Source organism: Rattus rattus, chromosome 8 (assembly GCF_011064425.1).
Source record: "Rattus rattus isolate New Zealand chromosome 8, Rrattus_CSIRO_v1, whole genome shotgun sequence".
Classification (NCBI taxonomy): Eukaryota; Metazoa; Chordata; class Mammalia; order Rodentia; family Muridae; genus Rattus; species Rattus rattus.
In genome coordinates this window covers 37038421-37062154 of record NC_046161.1, presented here as the reverse complement: position 1 = coordinate 37062154, position 23734 = coordinate 37038421, and the positions used below count along the sequence as shown (strand labels likewise).

The 23734-nt window shown below is 45.4% G+C and overlaps 1 protein-coding gene across 2 annotated transcripts in view; it reads left to right on the top strand.

Annotated features, from left to right (window-relative positions):
- Window positions 1–5908: 5908 nt before the first annotated feature.
- LOC116906564 (tubulin-specific chaperone cofactor E-like protein) overlaps window positions 5909–23734 on the top strand; it is a 143779-nt gene continuing 125953 nt past the window's right edge. For both annotated transcript variants that reach the window (XM_032909277.1, XM_032909279.1), the window contains exon 1: window positions 5909–6147. The gene's annotated coding sequence lies outside the window, so the exon portion shown is untranslated. The remainder of the gene's footprint in view (window positions 6148–23734) is intronic.

Genomic DNA, 23734 nt, shown 5'->3' with positions numbered 1-23734 from the left:
CATTTGGGAGGAGAAGGAATTCTGGGAGAGAGCCAGTGGGGAAATTATCCCAGGGAGATGTGACTGTTGTTAGCCTAGCTATATAGCCAAGGTAATTGTTAATCTATTTCTAGTCTAAGAAATATTTCGGGGAATATGGGGCTGGGAGGTAGAACCAGACCAAGCTGTAACAGAGGTGTCTCAGTGGGGGTGAAAAGCCGAAGTTACTCTTCCTCTCTGCCTCACAGTTCCTGTCTTGACACCTGAGCTCTCGGTTACTGCTCCAACACTCTGCTCGCCCACGTGCTGCCATGCTCCCTGCCATGATGAACACAGACCCTATCGTTTGGCACTGCAAGCTCCAGGTTAAATGTTTTTTGTTTAAAAAATAACTTGCCTTGGTTACAGTGTTTTGTCATGAAAATAAAAATATAACTAAGACACGTACCGTCCACTACGTTGATTAGAAAACACTTGTGGGGTAGGATGGTGCATATGTGTGCACTCAAGTATGTGCACATGTGGAGATTGGAAGTTGTTGGCTGTTTATTTTTTTTCCACTTGTGAAACAGGGTCTCTCATTGAACTTCAAGCTAGAGCACACGGTGTGGGAGTCTGCGGGATTGGCCTGTCTCTGGCTACCTTCCACTTTCAATCACAACACTAGGGAAACAGTCATATACCACTGTGCCTGGCTTTTACATGGGTGCTGGAGCTCTGAACTCAGATTCTTGTGTTTGCACAGCAGTCCCTGTACCCAGTCTCATCTTTTTCTGAGCACTTGAAATGTGGCCTGAACTGCCCCAAGTGTAAAATGCACGTAGTACTTTGAAGACTTACTATGAAAAGAATTTAAATGAGTCATTTCCATATTAATAATATGTTTAAATGAAATATTGTGAACATAAAACTAATAAAATGAATGTTTAACATCAGACTTACCTTTTAAAAGTTCTCGAATATGGTCACTAGGAACATTTAGATTATGTATATGACTTTACCTACTACATTTATATTCAATAATGCTGATTTCAATAAGCTAGGGTCTACTTGGTTTGCTTTAAACTTGTTTCCTAGAGCAATACCTATACCTGGATGCATTGAGAGGCACAAACAAGATCATTCCACCCAAGAGCCTCAGGCTGACCACATTTCAAATGTCCACCAACAGGAAACAGAAAAATCAGTTCTAGTGTTTAACATAAAATAGTGTTTAACGACAAAAGCGAGTAAGCCACAGCTCCAGGCAACAGTACAGATGACCCTATGGCATTGTCAAAGAATTTGTCTCTTTTGATCCCACTTATACAGATTTTTTAAACAGAGGGAAGAAACTACATTAGAAATCAGAATAATAGTTAAATTTGAGGAGAGTGGAGCATGCAGGGACTGGGCAGAGAGAGGCTTTGGGGAAGACACAATGTCCTGTGACTTGGACTAGTAGTAGAGACATGGACAGAGAAGTCCCTTCAGTGAAACTCACTTATATAAAGTGTATTCACCTTTCTGTATCCCATTCTTCCCAATAAAAATTAGGAGGGATTAGTGAGGCTCCGAGCAATTTATTGCAAACAGGTTTGGTAAGTGGAGACCTTCATGGTAATTAAGTTTCTTCTGTCTATCTATGGAAACTGCAAGAAAGCATGCCAAGCAGTTTCTAAAAGGACATTCTCTGACCAGTAAGAAAGTGCTGATATTTCCTAACCAGTTCTAGGTCTGGCTCTCTAGTTTAAGACTTCCTCAATCTCTGTTTGCTCGTGAAACTTTACACTCCAGACTAATTCTGAAAAGTTTGTTTTCTTTGTTTGAACCTAGAGTCCCAGGCATGCTAAGCAAATGCTACCGCTGAGCCATAGCCTCAGGCCTCTCCCATCCCTGATGTTTAGACGTAGCCTTACTTAGTTGTTCAGGGTCACCCTGAACTTGTGATCCTCTTGCTTCGATCTCCTGGGTAGCACCTGCCTTCACATCAGTTATGTTTCTAAAAATAAAACGTAGAACCCGAGAATTGAAATTTTTAAAGAGACACGTGCCAACCATGAATCAGAATTTATGTGAATTTGATGGGGTTTATGAATTTAGGAAGATATGTACAATATATACAATGTAATCTACACAATCTATTACACATAGTTTTGGATGTTTTGTGCTGGTTTAGCCAACTAAATTATTCAGTGGTCTAAGGCCAAGAGTTTGAGAGACATATCTGTCTAATGGAAAAACCAGGGCAGATATTAAAAACTATTTATTCCGACTACTTCTTCTTATTTCAAGTAGCTGCTTTCTTCCCTCTACATCCCTGCCTCCACACTGATATGTTGCATTATCCCACTGCACACATGGGGAAAAGGCTTCAGCTGAAAGTATGGCTCCCTTACTCCCTTCAGTGTCCACACGTCTGTAATCCCACTGGGTGGGAAGCTGACTGACATAGAAGGATTATGAGGTTGAAGCCAGCTCAGTTCACAGAACAAGAGCATACCTCAATAAAGTAAAGTACAGAACAAACAGCCATAAAAGTAAGCAAATAAAATTACCTCCATTCCATTACTGAGCTCCAGCAAGTTTTGCGTGTGCATGTTATCTTTCTAACCACACGGTAGCATCCCTGTCAGATCCATATTTGTTTGCCTCAAGCCGCCTCGCTAGGTCTAAGACATACAGATACAGAATGATTATAAAATAAGCATTTGCTGAATCAAAATAATATGCAAACATCTGGCTGAGACTTCACAGTCCACTGATATTCCCTCATTACAGGGCTATTACGAACTCGGATTCCTGTGTCAGACTGACCTCAGTGCGGATTTGGCATCCCCCGTTTACTGTCTGTAGGTGGCTGATGCATTGCCTAAGCCGAGCCTCTCTTGATAGATCTGATAGCGCCAGATGTACTGCAGGAGATCCCTGTGAGGATTAAAAGGAATAATCGATGTAAAATACCTCCAGCAGCATCTGGCACAATGAGAAATCAGAGAGCGGTTAAGACTGCTCTTAGGACATGGCAAATCCTGAATCAGAGAAGCACTTTGATGAAGAATCATAGAATCAACTGGTCAACCAGACCAATGCCTCCAGGAATTACTATGCCCTGTTAGAACAGATTCTGCTTTTGCTTAACCCATTTTTAACTGCAAGGAGTCCATGAGAACTGACGGAAGCAGCTTTAATTCCTCCAACCCTTCTCTTTCCTTCCCTCCCTCCCTCTAGTCCGTCCTTCCTTCCTCCCTCCCTCCCTCCCTCTCTGTCCCTCCCTCCCTCCCTCCTTCCCTCCCTTCCTTCTGTCCTTCCTTCCTTCTGTCCTTCCTGTGTCACTCTATAGCCCAGGCTAGCCTCAAACTCATGATAATCCTCTCTTTGGCCTTTGGCCTCGTCCTTATTATTAGGTTGAACGTTATGAAATTGCTGTTTTATGAATCAAAACGATCAAAGTATCCACAATTTCTAATCCAAATGACCAGGTACTTATCCTCTTGTTGCCTTTTCCTTTCGTCTTGGCCCAGTGTCTACCTACTTTTTCCTATATGATGACACTAGGAATGGTGGGAAATTGATGATGAAACCACAAGGCTAAGTCTGCCCTCCTAGGACTAGCATCGACCTGGCTCCTGACTCCACCGATGCTCTCGTTTGTGGAAAAAGCAATCATGAGCAATTTTCCATCTCATAAAAGTAGAAACGTTTCAGCCAAATGGTTTATCAGAGCAATGGCTACAAAGCGAGACATGTGGAGATTTGCTAGTGAGTCACTGCCCACTAGAAGTTTCTGTGGTGCAAAGAGGTCCCAGATGTGAACTATTCCATATGACAGCCGGAAACTGTAAGAGATAACACTCCAAAGGATACCAGTGTCATGTGACTGAAGAAAGCTTAGTTTGACTTAAGTTGGTGTGTGTGTGTGTGTGTGTGTGTGTGTGTGTGTGTGTGTCTGTCTGTCTGTCTGTCTGTCTGGAATTCTATCAGAGCCTTGGGCAGCATGATAAAGGATTTACAAAGGATCCACACCCTTAGTCCTTCATTGTATGTATGTATGTATGTATGTATGTATGTATGTATGTATGTATGTATTTCTTTTTCTTGTATGTCATGCCCCCCCCCAGCTGGCCTCAAACTCAGTCTGGGAAGCCTCCTCCTGCTACAATCTCAGCTGTTAGTGATTTAGCTGTGTAGCACCCCAAAACCCCGGTGTGGTGGTTGAACCCAGTGCTCGCTGCATGCTGGCCAAGCATTCAAACAACTAGACATAACTCCAACTCCCTGATTTTAATTGAAACAAAATTAAATGGCAATGCATAGCTAGTAGCTAGCAGACTGAATGGAGCAGCTGTAGAATAACAGGAGACAGGTAAGAGATGAGGTTGGGAAAGTCGACAGATTGAAAGGAACCCCAAGAATCATGTTGCTGACTGTAAGTTCATCCTGAGGTGAAGAAGAGCCCCTGGGAGTCTCAGGAAGGGTTTTAAGCCCCAGGGAGTGAAGCAGTCTGATTGAAGTTTTAGAAAGAGGACTCTAGCTGACACGGGGAGACTGACGAGAGACGGGTAGAAACATTAATCTCCACGTTTGTTTTCTAAGAGGACTCATGTTCAATGTCTATGTGTGTGTTTCTATCCACAGGAACAGTATTTGTTAGTAGTAATGAATTGCAGCTCTTATTTCCCCCAGTATGTAAGCAAAGTATCCAGAGGGAAGCCTCCTGCCCCTTTCCATCCTCCTCTGATTCCAGTTCACTCTGCTCTTCGAATGGTTCTCCCCACTGAGGCTGCTTTTAGCCGTGGTCCTCTCAGTAAGTCTAGTCCCTCAAAGTCCTCACTTCCTAAGGTGTCAGCAAAGTGCTTTCCTGGGCAGGAGGCAACCACCTAAGAGTACTCTAAGCCTATCACCGCCTGACTCACTGTCCTCAGAACGTGTTTCTTAAGTTCCGCACATGGGACAAAACAAAACAAAAGAGCCAGTTTAGGTCCCCAGGGACTGATGATGGTAAGCCATACTCTGACTCACCCAAAGAATTTTTGTTGTCCTCTCTCTAGGAACCAGTATTTACATGTGTATGTTCATGGCATCCCCCTACATCCAGCTACACCACCACACCAAAGGACATTGACATTGTGCATTGTGTGTGGCATTGTGTATCCTCAGTTCGTGGGACTTCCACTAATCTATCTGTGCAAGGCTGATTCTTCCTCAGGATCAGCCTGCACTCTCTCCATTCCATGGGCACAAAAGCCATAACCCAACAGCCAGGTGTGAGGCTTTGGATCTGAGGCTATGTGTGGCCTGGCGTGAAACAGATTTTCTTTGGAGCCAGCCTAACCAGGTTTCAAGTCTCAGCCTAGCCATTTTGACTAAATAGGTGGTCATAAGCAGATCATTTGACATCCCAACTTCAATTTTCAATTCTACAAAGTATGTCCTTTAGGAGCTTTGTTGATTTTTTAAAAAGTATTTATTGACTATGGCTGTAAAGCATACGCAATAGGTGGAAACTGTAAATTGTTAGTGTTGGGAGCTTCAGGTGCCTCGGGACTGGAGAAGGCTCAAAACAAAGGTCAAAATGTCCCCCACACCTAGATGTGTATGAAGTATAGAGATCTCACAGGACATTTTATAGGCCCGTGAAGTCAGGGACAAGTAGGGTCACACTGAGTCAGGCCAAGATTGCAGGTGTGTTTGGCCAGGTTCAACCAGGACTCCATTCTCCAAGGACGTTTCTCTTGCAAGTGATCCCTCTTTGGACCTGGGGCGGGGGTGCTCCCTTGGTGCACCAGTAAGGAAAGCATGCAGACAGGGGGTATAGTTCTAATCCACTCTAGGTGGATAGCACCATTGCCGGTTGCTATGGCAACCGCAGCTCGCTCTAAGAGGCTCCTCTCCTCCGGCCCCTCCCAATCACGCAGCGGACGTGACACGTGCGGCGGGGTCACGTGTTGTTGTTGGGGTCCCCGGAAAGCTGCTTCCGGGTCAATGCAGGACACTGGGCTCCAGCGGCCGGAGAGGGGGTCGAGGTGAAGCGGAGCTGGTCCGGGGCCGGCCTGGAACAGGCCGGAAGCCGAGCGGAGGCGACGGCGGTGGCCGGGCGGGCGGAGGCGCAGCCCGAGGAGCCGCCGCCTCCCGGGCCGAGGGGTGAGTGTAGCCCGGCCGCCGCTCCGCTGGGGCTGGAGGCCCGAGGTAAGCTCTACCTGTGGGGATAGGAGGCCAAGCCTGGGACCATGGGAGGACAGAGCACTGATGGAGGGAAGGAGGCTGAGATGCGGGAGCAAGCCAGATACTCCTCGTTGAGGCCTAGGGGTATAGAAACTGCCCCTTGGGTGGGAAACTTAGCTTTGAGTCGGGGAAAATGATGAAAACAACTGGACCTGTCAAGTCCTCGGGATGTGTCCCCATCTGTAAGGTTTGGTGTCTTAGTGGGAAAGAACAACTGTACCTGTACTCCTGGATCACTAAGCCTATCCCTTCCAGGACTGCTTAAAGCTTGTAGTTTGATCGGAAGTCGGGGAGCATGGATTTGCACCAAGCCGTATTAAGATTAGGGGCTACCAGGAGACTCCGTCCTGGCTTCTTCGGAATGGTGCAAAAAGGTCTGTGATAGACTAAATAGAGCACAGACTTCTGGAACTACTAGGAAGACAGTCTGGAATTTGGGGAAGGGAAGAAGATTTCACTTCTTCCTTAGGGACACAGCAATTGCAGAAGTTAAAGTCGAAGAAAAGTTGATTGGAGGAGTTGAATTGTTGACAGTCAGTGGGGGAAGGAGGAGCCTCACTCCAAGGTTGCTTAGCTACCCTAGTTTGTAGGCACGCCTTAGGGCTGTTAAGGAAACTGGCAGGACCTCAAGGCCAGCCAAGAGCTTGGCTGGGACTTGTCCTCTCTGCTTTTGTGTGGCCTTTGCCTGTGTATCAAGGAACTCTTGAATAGATTTCAGTGGTTCCATCTTGAGCAAAGGGACATTGAGCAGATTTTTTTGGCGGCGGCGGGGTGGGGGTGGGGGGAGAAGATGGGGAAGCCCTAGGGCCAAACGCAGGCTTGGTTAGGCTTGCCCCTGTTGTGCTCTGTCTCTGTAGCTCTTGATAGGATTCCATAGGCTCATCTGGAGCAGAGAACTTGATTGGGATTCCAGGATTAAGGATGTTTAGTCAGCCTGGGTCCTTTTGGCTTTAACCATAGTTCTCTAATGACTTCCAAACTGAAGAAAAAACAAAAAACAGAAACCTCACACTAATAAGGACATTATGATTTAGTACCTACACCTCTGTATGAATGAAAGGTTTTACAGAGTCCTGAGTTTTTGATACAGAATTACTTGATATAGTTGGCCTTGACCTCACTGTGTAGCCCAGGCTGGCCTGCTATTCACTGCACTCTTTCTGTCCCAGCCTGACCAGTGCTGAGCTTAAAGATGTGAGGCATCATGTCTGGCTTCACAGAGCAGTGTTTACCCTTGTAAGGTACCTTCTGCTTATTTCTGTTAGGTTCCATTTTCTGTCATTAGAAGGAAAAAAAATGCTGACCGAATTCCAGCAAATCGATTCCTAGGTCACAATTCGTGGTTAGAAAAATGGCATTTTCAGGCCTGTCTTTTGGTTAGTCAGCGTCCAGTATGTTGCAAGCTTCTGGAGGGCAAGTGCATCCCATGCATTTTGCAGGGACAGCTTCATGCTTCAGTTGGGTAGGGAGTACAATGGGCTTGACCCGTTTCCTGAAGTACCGTAAGGCTGATTTTTTGATGCAATTGGCCACAAGTTCGTCTTGATTTTTCTCTGTCCTTTGCTGTGCCTGGGAAATACAATAGTCTTAGTTATACTCAACAGACGTTTTGCTTTACCGTTCAGTATTAAAAGATACACCGACCTGTGGGGCTGAAGAGATGGCCCAGCAGTTAATGAGCGCATGCTCTTCCTCAGGACCAGAGCTTAGTTCCCAGCACTCCTGTCAGGGGCTCTGCATGTATGCTGCCTGTAGCTTCAGCACCAAGGGGATCCAAAACCGTCTCCTGGCCTCTGGGTACCCATACACGTGTGACATATACTCCAAATACACCTACACACAAACACATAAAAAAAAAGTCAATTTCTCAAAAAAAAAAAAAAAAAAAAAAAAGGAAACACGAATTGACCTTTCTGCTGTTCGATTCCATTTCAAGGTGTCCAGTAGTTTTTAAATGGTGAATCTGCTGTCTGCATAAGGACATAAATGAAGTTCATGTGTTGGTATAAGAAAACTTAATCATACACGCGTGACCTTCAGTCGGATAACACGTAAATTTCTCGTAGATGAAGGGCTGGTAGCTCAGTAGGTAAACGGCTTGCCATGCAGGCATGAAGGCCTGCGACTCCTACCACAGCTCCTAGAGAAGCTGGGTGCAGTCGCACACTTGGTATCTCAACCCGGGAAAGTCAAGACAGCAGGCTTCCAGGGGCTGATTCGGTGATTCCAGGTTTGGCTATGAGAGACTGTCTCAAAACATAGCTGACGTACATCACAGGCCTTCATACGCATGTGTGCACCTCCACAAGCACCCGTGTATGTCCACACAAGCTAGAGGAAATTGTAAGAGAAACAGTATTGATTCTTAATAGCCACTGGTAGGTGTCGGTGAGCAAAGTCACTGCTCCCTTTGAAAATTGTCACATAATCTGTTGCTGCGGGACGTGGCTTGTCACAGAGCATTACCTCATTTCAGTAGCCGATTACAGGATGTATACACAAAACGACCTTAACAGCCCCATGTTGTGATCAACGATGGAGTTTAGAGGACGCTCACCTGGGAAAAGTTACCCGAGTTAAACCTCATCGGCCTACCTCACCGTCAGTAGATGCCGAGTGGCGCCCTCAGCACGGGGTGCCATCAGACGGCTTTGTAAAGTGGGCCTCCTGCCTTCGCCGTTGGCTTGTGGTGTGGCTGCTGCTGAGGGGGATTGGGTTGGCACCAGTGAACCATTGTCTCTCTGACCAGCTAAATACTTCGTGTCTTAAGCAATGTTTTGTAGTAGGTGTTGGGATCGCTAGGGAAGACCCTCATTCATTTCAAGATCCTCGGAACCATCCGTGCACACGAATAAACGACTTGGGAGAACTGCTGGTCTGATCCTGTGTCCTCTTCAAGGTGTTTCTTCCCTTCCTTGATGCTCAGATCTGCAGAAGAGCCCTTGGAGATTTTTGCTTCCAAACTGCTTAGGATTTGAGAGTTGTACCCTTGATACTTGTTAGAATACTGAGTAAAATGAGATTGTGTTGCCCCAAATAGTGTTTTGTGTGTGTGTGTGTGTGTGTGTGTGTGTGTGTGTGTGTGTGTGTGTGTCTTGTAGACTTGGATGTGTAACATGTACCTGTGTACTCACATCTGAACTATAATTTGTGAAATGAGGTTTTGTGGATTCCGAGTCTGACCAGCTATGTAAGATGCCACCCATATACATCCAGCCCCACTCCTGGCACCAGGACCAGGAAACGAACCCAGAGCCTCACCCATGCTAGGCGAATGCTCTACCACTGAACTGTATCCCCAGCTCCAGGAAAAGTTCTGAAAAGTAACTTGGAGCTGCTGGCTACGACTTGGGTTCAGTGGGTGAGAAATGCCCGAGCTGTGCCCTGCATGCAGTCTCATGGAGTTGCCATCCCTGCCTTTTGCGACTAGGCGTCATGGGTTTTCTCTTGGGGCTTAGATCTGTGGTAGGCTGGCTGTCTTGATTGCGATGTTCTGATTCCACTTGGTCTGGCCCAGCTTTGTGAGGGAAAATGTGCCACCTTTATTCCTTTGCTCTCTTCCAAAACCGTTAGCTGTCAGCTGCTCAGTGCTGGCACTTAGTACCTAGTGTACTGTGTGATGTTGAGGGCCGTCTCCAGCTCTCCTTAAGTCTCTTTTTAACCATCATTCCCTTTCCCAAGATCTGTACTCGCCCCACCCAGACACGGTTCCCCTGGCCTCCCTTTGCCTGTAAGAGGGCAACCCTTTCTTCGTCAAATCTTGATCACTCTTGCTTTGTTTCATGCGACCTCTCTCACGCAAAAGCCTTTGTGCTTGTATCAGGAGTCTCTAAGGCCTTTGACCCTCACAGCCAGCCAGCATAGTCCATAGAACAGGTGACTCATGTTGAACTTAGAATTAAAAAGTGGATTCCTGATTCCATCCTGGGCTTCCTGAACCCAGATCTCTGGGTGGGGCTGGGAACCTTCATGTCTTAATGCTCTGCCCCATGATTGTTCTGCCCAGTAAAGTTTAAGAGTCACCAACCTAGCCTGCTGCTTTAAACTGTAGCAGGTATACACAAATGATTTCTGAGTACATGATGTTTAACGAACTGAGCAGTGCCCTATTTCAACAGGCTGGTTTAATTTCAGGGCTTTGAAGTCAGCCTCCTTTGGAATCCTGGCTCTGTCAGTCACCAGTCAAATGACCCAAGGCTTGTTTTGCTTGGGTTTTCTGATCTCTCAGATGGGGTTACTAGTGCCTTTTATGAGTGTCAGAGAGTTAAATGAGATAGTCATGCCAAGCTACACAGCACATGCGCATAGTGAGCACAGGTTTTCTCTGCTGTAGTGAAGTCAAGTGGCTTAACAACATCCTCCTGGTCAATTGATCAGGAGGAGGCCAGATTCCAGCCCAGTCTTCATTAGCATTGGGATTGCTTGTATGGTTTCAGGAATACAGGCTTATCATATTTTCCATTTTCGGTTAAGAGATCCAGGATCTATGTAATGATTAAGGGCTTAGGGTGTTTTTCTGTCTTTAAAAGGATTGCTATTGAAATAGCATGTTCAATCCCCTGCTTTCATTTCCCCAGCAACTAGAATGTAAACTTCATAAACACAGCCCCTTGTGGTGGGACCACAGATGTATCCACCTTCCGGGCCCCTCCCCTCTGCACAGCACAGCACAGCACACACAGCACAGCACAGCACACAGCACACAGCACAGCACACACAGCACAGCACACAACACACAGCAGCACACAGCGCACACACAGCACAGCACACACAGCACACAGCACAGCACACAGCGCACAGCACACACAGCACAGCACACAGCACAACACAGCACAGCACACACAGCACAGTACAGCACACAGCACAGCACAGCACACACAGCACAGCACACAGCACAGCACAGCACACAGCACAGCACACACAGCACAGCTCAGCACAGCTCAGCACAGCACAGCACAGCACAGCACAGCACAGCACAGCACAGCACAGCACAGCACAGCAGCACAGCTCAGCACAGCACAGCACAGCAACCACTCATTCAGCCTCTACGTGTGCCTGCCATTCCCTTCTGCACTTGCACCAGCTCCCTCCCTTTCCCATCTGCCGAGTTTCTGATGGCTTCTTTGCAGCCATACTATGTGTGACTCAGTCCTTAGTGAGGTTAGTCACTCTGTGTTCTCAGAGCTTTCCCACCCTTCTGTTTGAACTTTGTGTTCTCCTGACTTCTGGGTGGGCACAGGGCTAACTTTGGCTGTGTTTCCAGCTGCTGGCGATTTGATTTACCTTAGGTGTCTCTTTGCCATGCCTTCCCTTCTCTGCGTTATCAATTAATAACTATCCTTCTCTATATGCTAACCGCTTAACTAGATACTTTCATTGAATGAACATTACTTCATAATGTTCACAACTCTGAAACGGCACTGCATAGCTTCACTTTACTCTTGGTTTGGGCATAGAGAGATAACTTGTGTAAATTACTAATAATCAGAGTGAACTCTAAATGAAGTATGCTCATTTTAAAAATAAAGATTTCTTTTTACTTCTAATATATACATTATGTAATATATAATGGGTGTATGCTTTTGTGTAGGTGCGTGCTTGTGAGTGCAGGTGCCTGGAGTGTCGAGAGGGGACATAGGATTGCCCTGGAACAAGTCACAGGTGGGCATGAGCCTCCTGGCACCTGTCCTCCTTAGGATAGCACATGCTCTTAACCACTGAGCCCTCTTGGAAGATCCTCTTAAGTACAGTGCTTTCCTCTATGTAAGTTAAATACACACAGGCACACACACACACACAGGCACACACACACACACACACACACACACACAGAGAGAGAGAGACCTAGATCCCAGAAGGTTTAAGTAGTTAATTTTCAAAACTAAAGATCTTGGGGTGTGAAACTTTGATTAGCAGTTCACTAACCGTCCTTAGGAATGTGGCCAGAAGTACTATTGCAAATAGTGTTAAGATTGTTCTTAAAATGCTTTTCTAGTGATTTTTCCAAATTCTTCTTCCCAGTCTACTGTGTTCCTCCCCAATCCACTTGATTTTCATTTCACTGCATCGTGTCTACTCAAAATAAAGTGCAGTTTTCCATTCAGCCACCCAGTCCTTGGTGTGCCAGGCTCTGCGGTGGGGGTAAGACGAAGCGGGGCCACAGCCTGACTGGTGTGTGCGTGTGCACGTGTGTGTGTGTGCGTGTGTGCGTGTGTGTGTGTGTGTGTGTGTGTGTGTGTGTGTGTGTGTGTGTGTTTTGAAAGATGGAACTTGGGTAACCTTATGCTTGCATAGCCAGCACTTTGTTGACTGAACCATCTTCCTGACCCCAAGGTTTTTGTTTTGTTTTGTTTTGTTTTTTTTAACCACTTAGGTATGTGACCTGAAATTATGATTTTTTTCATGTTTCAAAATATACAAATATACATGCACACATATTTTGTGTGTGTGTGTGTGTGTGTGTGTGTGTGTGTGTGTGTGTGTGTGTGTATCACTTTCCCCCTAAGTTTTAGGGACTGAACCAGAGTTAAATCTCCAAGCCTTCCACATGGTTTTGTAAATGTATCCATGTTAATGAGGAAACTTACTTAATGAGCTGTTGTTAGTTTCCATTTCTGTGTAACATTTCATTTTATGTGTATGTTGTAATAGATTCATTTGCTCCAGGATATTTGCAGATTCAAAGTACTGTTTATGGGTATTCTTATCCTTGTCTCTTGGTCCACATATACTTGTTCCTCTAGAACTTTCTTTGAGAGCTGGAATTGATGGATCAAATATTATGTGCTGGCAGGACTTGGGGGTGCATGCCTGTTATCTCAGCATGCTGGAGGTAGAGGCTGGGAGATCACAAATTCCAGGCTAGCCTGGGCAAACATATTGAGACTTGATATATTTATCTTCAGTTTTGCTATCTAGAGAGGTAGTCTGCTGTAAGGTGTTTGCACCAGGTGTCCTAATGCTAGTCAGATGTGAGTTCTCTACAGTGTAGAAGGACTTTCCCCAGTACTTCAGCAGTCAGGGTTTTACATTTTTGCTTATGTGTGTGTATGATCACTGAGACTTTCATTTTTGTCTGAGTTATGAAGGGTGAGCATCTTTTCCATAATTTTATTATTCAGTTGAGAGTGATCTCCTGTTAAGTACTTGTTTATGTCTTTTATTCATTTTACCCATTGGGTTTTAATTTAAAAAAACAATTCTTTATATTTTATGTATATTGCATAATCTTTTTTCCAGTTTTAGGTGTGTCTTTTATGTTTTTAACATCTTTTGATGATCAAAAGCCTTTAATTTCACTGTCAACTCCTTTCTGTGTTGTAGATGTTTTGTTGTGAGATCTCAAAGTCAAGGACTTAGAGCAGTCCTTAGGAGGAGTGCCTTGTGCTTGGGGGGAGGAGCTCTGGGAGCAGTGCCTGTCTGCCTCTGGGGGAGGAGCTTTGGGAGCAGTGCCTGTCTGCCTCTGGGGAAGGGGATTTTGGATTTTGTCTGGAGTTGAGGTTTTTCCTGTGCTCTGAGGTTGACATCCAGTTTCTTTTCTATCCTTTTTCTTCAGACCTATTTTCACTGTTTCAGGATTAATTATTGACTGCTTTTAAGTTTTTCTGGCTAGTTTCTCTGCCCCTTCATGCATTATTTACATGGGCCCTGGGCGGGTTTCTCTTTTCTTGGTCTATTCTTTCCCTGGAGTTGTTCTCAAACACAGTGTAGTTGGTTTTGTTGTTCTCAGTGTTTTTCTGCAAAGTCACCTTGAGTTTGTGGATGTAGAAAAGTAGTTCCTCTAGGAAACACAGATTAGTTCCTGTGACCTTGTGATCCTGAAGACAAATTCTGTCAAATGAGCAATGACAACCCATGGTCTTCTTCGTTTACCTGTTTTAAGACATTTGTTTATTTGCTTGGTTCCCAGTGAGTTTACCACACTGTGTTTTTGTCTGAACGAAACTGTCTAATGGGCGTGCTTCCTCCACAAGGTACACGAGAGCCTCCCGTGTCTTGGAAGCAAATACCATTTCAGTATTAGTCTTGAGAGAGCTCTTAAATAGCAACATCAGAAGCACAAAGCCTGTGAAAATTATAGCATTGACTAGTTGCCCACATGGGAGCTTGTTTACAGAGCTGGAACCAGAAGTTGGAGCCCCGCCCTGTCTGCCTTCTTTCCAGTTACTCATCCAAGGACTCCTACTTTGGACCCTCTGCATGTATCCACAAATAACTACAGGCATTCTGAATGTTGACTTGCAGACACATTTGGCAAACTGATGGCTTTGAGACATGGAAGCCATGCAGAATGGGGCTGTAAAGTACTGAAGGTCTTTGAGAGGTCACTGGTGTTAGAGCTGTCCTCGACATACACACATCTCAGTATCAGAGGAGCATCATTTAGCGCAATGACTGTCAAATATCGTTTCCTCACTGACTTATGCCATTACTGCAATAAAAAGACTACCTTTCCTTGAAAACGTTTTTACTATGTTTATAATTGTGGCATTGTTACTTAGTCCACAGGTTTGAATCGAATTAGGAAAAATTTCAATTGCTACTTGAGAAAACAAGTCTAAATGATTTAACTCTTATTGTAGTGACCTAGCTCTAAATGATTTAACTCTTATTGTAGTGACCTAGCGAGATCATGTCTTTCATGAGCATCATTAATAATTTAGGGCCTAGGTTTTATAAAGGCAAGTAAGCACCCTTTATAAAAGGATATCTTTCATTCATTTAGCAATGTGTATTCTCATGAAACTTACAAGAAATGTATAAATGAAGATTTTATCCTTCACAGATCAGATCTCTTCTAAATGCATTTTTAGACTTACCTAGTTTATCCTTCAGGTAGATGCAAAGGTGACAGGAAATCATTCAGTTAACAAGGAGTAGGATTATAAACGTCAGACATTTTACTACACAGTTACTAAGAAGAAATCAGCATAGTCACAGGACTCACAAAGCCGGATCAAATCTGTGGTGCGGTAATACAGGTAAGCCGTGCATCGCAGTGCTCTTACGTCCACTGTCACTCTGAGGCGATGGTAGTTGGTGGTCGGGTAGTAGGTGGAACAGACAGTGGTGGCTTTTAGATGCCCCTGGTGCTAATTACTCCATTGGTCCTCCAGCAGTTCCCCAAGGCAGAAGTTAGGGGCACCCTGTTTCTCCTTCCCATGCTGAAGCTGGGAGACCTCAACAGCTGGTCAGCAGCCACACGGGTGGTGGATTCCCCTCATCAGTTCAGTCGGCCTGCTCTAGAGTCAGCACTCCACCCCGCCAGCACTGGACTGGAAGGAGCCGGGGACTTTGTTTTCATGCGTAACTTGGCCATATTCTATATGTGGCTGTTGTAACATCTGGCAACCCCTGGTTATCACAGTGCTTTGTTATCTCCCAAGGGCTGCTGGGTGATAGGCTAGCTGTCTGTTCCTAATGAGACTCCTCTTCACATGGCAGCTTGTGTAGTGCAGAGATAATGAAAGAGTCTGTAGGCAGTTAGGTAATGACCTTAAACTTGTGTGTTCACAGCTGCAAGAAAATGTGTATTAGCAATCCGTTTAAGAGGGTGATGTCTGCATTGCTGCTGGAAGGAAAGAGGAGTTTTTCCTCCTTTGGTGACTGGCCAGGCAGGACTACTGTTTTGTGTTCAAATGTGGTGACTTTGATGCAGTTACAATAAGAATTTTGGCTGCAGTCAGTTTTATACATCTTAGCAAGGTCTGTTTCTAGGACTCTCATGTGGTGCTGTATACTGTTGACATGAAATAATTCCTTTTTTAATGAGGTCAGCATGGCTCAGCAGATTAGGTACAGGAAGGATGACTTAGCATGCTACTGTGGCCCCAGAAACCCGAGCAAATCCCCTCAGTTTCCCAGGCTGTAAATACAGATAAGTGTTAGTGTGTTTTCCAGAGAGTGGCTGTGTAAATAAACTTCTAGGCTTTAAAATGATTGTTAATCTCAGCGTGGAGACATTTGGTTTGGGGACATGGCTTCAGGAGTAAACATGTCTAACCCTGCTCTGAGTAAGTACAGTGAGAAATCCTTGCAATTCCTCTGGTGGGGCCTGGGTCAGATAGAAAGGTCAGGGTGGGCATATAGAAAGGTCAGGGTGGGCAGGAATTTATTTGTGAAGGAGTTGGTTATTGGGCTCTAGAAGAATCTCTTCGGAGGTGTTCAAGTAAAGAGTAGTAAATGCTACCCTTTGTGGTGGAGGTGTGGCTGTTGGGTCTCTAGGCAGTGTTTTCTGTTTCAGAGTTTCTAATGAGACATAGCCAGTTGGTTTGCAGCATTTTTAGTCATTGAGAAACTATGAGCATTAGGAAGTGTTTAGAAATTAATGCTTTTGGAACAGTTCACATGAAGAGGTACTTTGTTCTACCTCCCCTCCTGGGGCAGCAGACTGGGGCAGGCATTTCAGTCCTGTGCTTGAATACACTGGACAACAAAACCTTGCCAACACTATGTGTGTCTTGTGTGCAGTATGGCCCCCAGTAGAAAATGTAGAGAGCTCCTCTAGTAACACACAGCCATCGTTTAAACATCTCTGATGTCACTAATTCAAGGACAGGAATTTTGGTCAAGTAGTCTAAGGTTTGTGCTGCTTGTAAGCAGACTGTGGTGTTACAGAAGTCTAGGAACTCCCATTCTCACACTCCATTTGCAGTGTTTGAATGACACGTATGTAGTTAGGAGAATTGTGAGTGCACTTTACACTAAGACGCTGTGTGGAGCGCAGTTGACAGGCTGTGGGAATAGGATGATGGACTGCAGGATGGGTGTGCGATCACATGGTATGGCCTGGGCTGGTGGTGCTCTATCAGCCAGTTAACAAGTTGACTAACCTTGTCTCTGTGTGGTAGCTTTAAAAGTTTGTTAGACTTGATAGATTTTTCTTACTTCATCCAAAAAGGGCATCAAGTTAGATTCGTTACATAATGCCCGGAGGTAACAGGTAGAGGACAGGGTGTATATAACTTCAGTACAGACCTAATTGGAGGATCATAGAGAAGATCCCCAACCTACTCATCACCTTGAACTGTCTTCGAGGTGTTCCTTTGGAAGACATGGCTAGTACGTGCCTTCCACTGTAACAGCTCATCAGTGGGATAAAAGCCCTAGCAGGGATTTTGTAAGTATGTATGTATGGATACAGAACTTCACGCGGATTCTAAGATGATATGTCTAAAGCCACCTAACCTTTGAGTAGAAAATACATATCTCCATAGCATGGAAAATGTGGCCTGGAAGGACACCGTAAGGCGCGTTCTCAGGCTCAGTCTGCTTGCTAAATAGATCACTGACATCTTCTGATGCAGCATGGCTTCCACTAGGAAAGGCTTTTCGGCTGCACTTCCTGCCCTGGCTAGCTCAGCTGTCAAAGGGGGTCTGAGAGTTACGGGTAGTGTGGTGCTTTGTTTGCTTACTTTCAAATAGAAGTTTTTAAAAAATTCAGATAGATAATGTAGTTTTTTAAAATCAATAAGGTGATTAACTGACTCAACTTGAGAGTCCTAAGTTCTTTTCTGGAGGAAACATATATAACATATCCATACATTGTCCTAGACTGATTGTGTTTCAGTGGGATGCACCCACACTATGGTCAAGGGAGCACCCGAGGCTTCCTGGAATACAATGTTGAAGGATCTAGCAAGGTTTGGGATCAAAACCAGAAAGAGGTTTGGGGATGAGGTTAAAAGAGGAATCCACACTTAACAAAAGTCAAATAGATGAAGAACTTGGAAAATCAAGAGAGCTGGAACCCGGGGGTGGGGAGGGGATTGTGGGAAGTGTCGGGAGAGTGCAGCCTTTAGGCTTTGTTATGCTATGTACTGCATACCTACTTAGTCACCACACCTCTCTGACCCTAAGAAGAGGCAATTCTTGGGGTTTCTCTGTCAGCTACTCCTCTCTTGCACTTTCCTCGAAGTTCCTCAAAGATCAGAGTCTGCCTCTGCTTACATTTTATTTCCTCATGGTATGGTTTCGACTCCCTCCCTTGTTTATGCTGAAATTATTGATGCTTTCCCTGAGGTGAGCAAACTCAGATTGCTCCTCCTTGGAAGGAGCTAAAGATCCTCATCACCTTGACTTCTATGTAGGATTGGGAACTCCATCTTCATACTGGGTCCAGTGTTCTATGAAAATTATCCTCTTATTCCCACAGGTAACCTGTGGCTTGAACAAGGTCGGCATGCTCTGACCATCTTCCTGAGCAGTCATCTGCACCCCCCACCCCCCGTCACCCACCCTGCATTCTAACAGTGTTGGTGATGTCTCAGGTCTCCCTGCCTGGTCCTGTTCCTTTATCTCTTGTTCTTGGAATGTTCTCCAATTCCCTCTCCTGCTAGGTGGCCCAGAATTCACTGCCAAAAGTTAACATCTTCCTGTGATTTTTAAAAATACATTTATTTTTATGTGTGTACATGTGTGCCCGAGAGGGAGGGAGGGAGGGACGGAAGAGGAGAGAGAGAGACAGAGAGAGAGAGAGAAAACGAACTACATGTGTGCAGGAGCCCTTGGAGGTCAGAGAAGACACTGGCTCCCCAGGAACTGGAGTTTGAGACACAACATGGATGCTGGTGACTGAACCCAGGTCCTCTGCAAGGACATGACAGACTCTTAAACTACTGAACAGTCCTCCTACCCCAACTTTACCTTTTCTCTGTCACTTGTTTATACACTTATTGCCCATGTATTTCCTTCTAAGTGGGAAATGCCCAGTAGTCACGGTTTGGATTCTCTTTCTTCTCCCTTTTTTTAGTGCTCTGCACAGACTCAGCCTCTGGTCTGTGTAACTTCATTGATTCCCACTAAGTGAAAATACTCCGTGGAAGTGCCCACTTAATACTAATGAACTCTCAAATCGGTCTACTAGGAATGATTTGGTGAAGGTCAAAAATAAGTCACCAAGAAAATGAAAGGCATTTGTTTACCTACCCACAACAGTTTGTGAGCGATTCCTGTTGTCTGTCTTCTGAAGGAAGCAGACATGTAAATAGAAGCACCATCCAACCAACGGAACCTTACAGTGAGTGGTGCAAGCTTGGGCAAGTGTTTCCCTTCTCTCTCCTTAAGTCGGTAGGGAGGATGCTTTCACAGGGCAGTTTTCTGCCTTCCTGAGGTGGAGCGAGACATTGCACTATCGTGCCCTACTTCTGATAAGTAATTAAGACTGACTTATTGTATATAAGTATTGTATACTTATGCAAACTCTTCTTGAAGGTCCAATCCTACCCTGGGCTATGACAGGTGGTGTTTATTTCTTCTCCTACGGTGTCACTCTGGTCTCCAGCCACTGACTGTGCAGTACTGTGAGACTAGCCAGAGCGCTCCATCGGGGAAGATCTTCTTTGCTGGTCTCCACTCCTGGTGACCTGGTTGCCCAAAGTTCCCAAGGCTCCTGAGTTCACCTCTGCTTCCTGGTATGGTTGTGTAATTGCACTTGGCTGGCAAGGCATGCTGGGAAGTCCCTGCAAGCCCTGTGTGTGGTCAGAGTCCAGAGCGGAGCTTAGCGGTTACCCTTGTGAGGGAGCAGGGAGGAGCTGTAGGGCCTGGTGGCCGGGCCACCTGCGTGTCCACCTCCACTTTTCCTAGTCCTGCTGCTGAAGTTCACTACTAGGCTCAGGTATGCACGCTCCCTCTTTTTTCACCGAATTTTACAAATTTACCAACCACTGTTTAATCTTCTGTTCTATTTCTCTTTTCTTCCTTCTTCATTCCTTTAAAGTTATTAGAATACTATATATTCCAATACCCCCAAAAAACCCAACGTGAATTTTTTCATAGAAACTATAAATCCTGAGATTAAGTAAAAACATAATTTTTAAAAAAGCCTTTAACAGATCATTAGGTCATTCCTGTATGTGTTACATGAAGACACTCTGAGCGATGGAGCCTGGGTCAGCTGCTTCAGGTGCCTCAGAGTCGGCAATGAGGAGGCTCCTCTCTGCCCTCCTCCCACCTTCCTTCCCTCTGCATCGGCTGCTGCTGCTGCTTCCAACTCTTTCCTTCCAGAGATAGTTTGTGCGTATACAAGCCAGTAAAGCTATTTTTATAAGGTTTTGATTTTACTTTTGGCACTCTGAGGTTGTATTTCTGTGTCTGGGAAGTTGTGAGCAGGGCTGGTAGTATTTATGCTTTATGTAGCACACTGTTCCATGTTGCCTCTGTGGGCAATACTGACATTGCTTACCACCAGACATTATATCTGGAGGAACTTTAGCATCCAGATCAGCTTTAACCCGTTGTGACGAGTTTGATCCTTACCGTAACTCACCCTTTTGGGGTGGGACTGGACAGTGCAGGCCGTCTGACAGTGTACTTGTGGGACTGGACGTTCTGCTCTGATAGAATTCACCCGGCAGTGCTGCTGTGGGCACCTCCAGCCCGCACTTCGCTGTGACTTTCTCAAGGGGCTACCCAATACTGACGTGGGATCTTGAGGCACAAAGGACTTGAGACTTTCACATGTTCCTGCACCTGTAATGGAACCCAGCAGCATCACCCAAGATTCCTGGCTTGCTGGCTACCTGGTTTCAAGCACCAATTCAGAACAGCTTTACAAATACATTTGACCCTGTCGACTGCAGAGGTAGACGGGTGTAACTTCACTCCTGTTATTTCCAGAAAGTCACAGATTATCCCCAAACCTTTTAAAAGGCTTGAGTTAAGGATCTTTTCCATTCTACATTTCCTCATTTTTCAGGCTTCTTGGTTTACAGCCTTCCTTTCCCACCTCCCGTTCCTCCTGAAACACAGCAGATGTGAGCAGATTTTGTTACGCATCCATTTGGCCCTCCCTCTTAAGGTTCTAATGGACGGCCACGCAGGCATGTGCGTGTGCAGCGCCTGCGTTGCTGCAAGGCTCTTCAGTGAAGGGCCAGTAAAGGGGTCACATGGTAACCTCAGCGAGAACGCTATGTATTTTCACATCCTGAAGAGAGGCTTTTGGTTTGTTTTGAGGATGCTGGGGACTGAATCTAGGGTCTTGTATATGCAAGGGCTATCCTGAGCTGTCCTCCGAGCCTTTTTTATTATTAATGTTTATTTTGAGACAAAACCTCACTAAGTGGGCCTAGAAATCACTTGTAGACCAGGCTATCTCAGAGCTTAGATGCTCCTGCCTCTGCTCCATAAGGAGTGAGGATTATAGGCTGGCACTGTCGGCTTTGGAACAGTTCTTCTCAAGCTTGAAGACGCGAGGGCGAACTTCAAAGTTCCCATGCTTGCTTGTTTGTCCCTGGCCCCGTAGTGTCACACGAAGGAGTGTCTCCCTCGGCACGGCTGTGTGCTCCATATCTCAGTTGTGGCCAATGTCGCTGCCCTGGAGTTTTGTAGGTGGAGGTGCTTTGGAAGCCTCCAGCTCAAAGACGCCCCTTGAACACAGAGGCCTGTATTGCCACGCCACGGTGACCGTCTGCCTTCCCTATGCTTCAGACTTCTGGACTGCCAGCTGTATGGGTTTCTCCAATTGCTTTGTTAACTGTTTCTAGAAGATTGCACTGGTGTTCTGCCTGAGACAGACTTTGATAAGAGCCGTGGAACCTTTCAGTGTTGTCTGCTGTTGATGGCAGTGAGCTTATATTGACAAGAACCTGTCAATCGGAGGGTTCCTGAAGCCACAGTAGCCCTGTTCAGACACCGCTCACTCCTTAGGTCAGTGTCATATATTCACAGCACTGAAACAGGGGCCCACGGGGGCTGGAGAGATGGCTCAGTGGTTAAGAGCACCGACTGCTCTTCCAGAGGTCCTGAGTTCAATTCCCAGCAACCACGTGGTGGCTCACAACCATCTGTAAAGAGATCCGATGCCCTCTTCTGGTGTGTCTGAAGACAGCTACAGTGTACTTATATATAATAAATGAATAAATCTTAAAAAACAACAACAACAACAACAGGGGCCCACTGTAAGCCTGGAAACAAAGCGGTTATACAGGCAGCCCAGTCCTCAAGGTGTTTCCAAGGTGATCTCTTATATACTCCACAGGGGTAAATTATACAGGTGAAACATATGTTCCATGGATAGGCATGTAGTCAGTGAACATGTGTGTTCTAAACATCTCAAATGATTCTACAAAGGTCAGTAACCGTGTTTGGTTGCAGTTGAAGACGTGGTTTATTGACTACTTCTATGTTCATGCTTTTTTCTCCTTTCAACTCTTATACAAACCTGATGGGGAGGTTCTGATCCCTGGGTGAGGAGGAGAGACAGGGCAGGAACTAGTTCATATGTACCTAGTCTGTGAGAAGCATAAACTTCCTGTGTCCATGGGTTTTGCACCTCACCGTAATGTCCACACAGAATGAACAGCGTGTATAGTTTGGAGCCGTACTGCAGCCTTATAATCCAAGTAGCACACTGTAGTTTCTCCAGTGTCCTGTGATCCAGGTAGTCCACAGAGCAGGGCTTTGTAAAACTTTGTTCACTTGTGACTCCTTTCATCCAAGGAATTTTACATCACCTCAGTATGTAGATAGATAAAATATATAAATCAAACATTTCCTGATAATCAGAAAGCAATTACTTGGTAATATATAATTTTACCATTTATTAAAGGAAAAGATCATATTTGCCTGCTAATTAGATGGATGTGCTTTTTTTGCAGAAAGAATTAGTGCTGCCTGGCACACTTGTACTGCAGGAGGTGGAGCATCTTGCTGTTAGTCACAGAGCTATTAAGTGGTGAAAACTGAGTGGGGCTTAGTCTACCCTCTTCCCGCAGTCTCTGCCGTTTCCACTCAGCACTGTAGACATGAGTGGTTTTAGGGCTCAGCAGCATTGACCAAGCCCTCACCGTACACAGCATGGTAGGCTTGATGCTCTGAGTTAGCACTGGGGCTACAGAGTCCCACAGTCCTCTCCTGTATAATTTAATGGTAGAGTAATTATACTAGCCTGAGAAAAAGAGCCAGCGTTGACTTATTTAACTGTGTAAGCACAAGCAAAGCAGTGTTGCTACAGTGAAATAAACGTCAGCACCCCAGTGAGAGCTTGAAGCATTACCTGGTTGCTATCTAACAGCTCTAAGAGAAACCCTTTAGTGTCTGTTCCCCTTGATGTCTTCCAGTCCTTTGCCCCCCTAGCTAATGTATAACTGCATTCAAGTCTCCAGTCTTTAGTGAATTTTTATTTTTACTTTTGATACGCATGCGTGTTTGCTTCCATATGTGTATATGCAGCACAGGCGTGCCTGGTGCCCAAGGATGCCAGAAGGGGCTGTGTGGGTCCCTTAGGACTGGAGTTACGGTTTTGAGCTGCCATGTCAGTATTTGAAACCAAACCAAGGTCCTCTGGGAGAGCATCGGATACTATTAAACAGTTTAATAACTAACTAATAAACTAACAGTCTCTGTTAGTTTGAGGGAGGTGATGGTGATGGTTGCCCATGGCTTTCTACTCTAGGTACAGAGGAGCTTGCCACCCCATCTTCCTTCACTTCTTATCCTAGGCTGGGGGCTGTGCCCTCTGCTCTGGTTGTTCCTGCTCCTTTTCTGTGTTCACTGCCTCCTCTGTCCCTGATCCCCATAGTTCTTTTGTCTTTCTAGTTCTCATAACATGTCC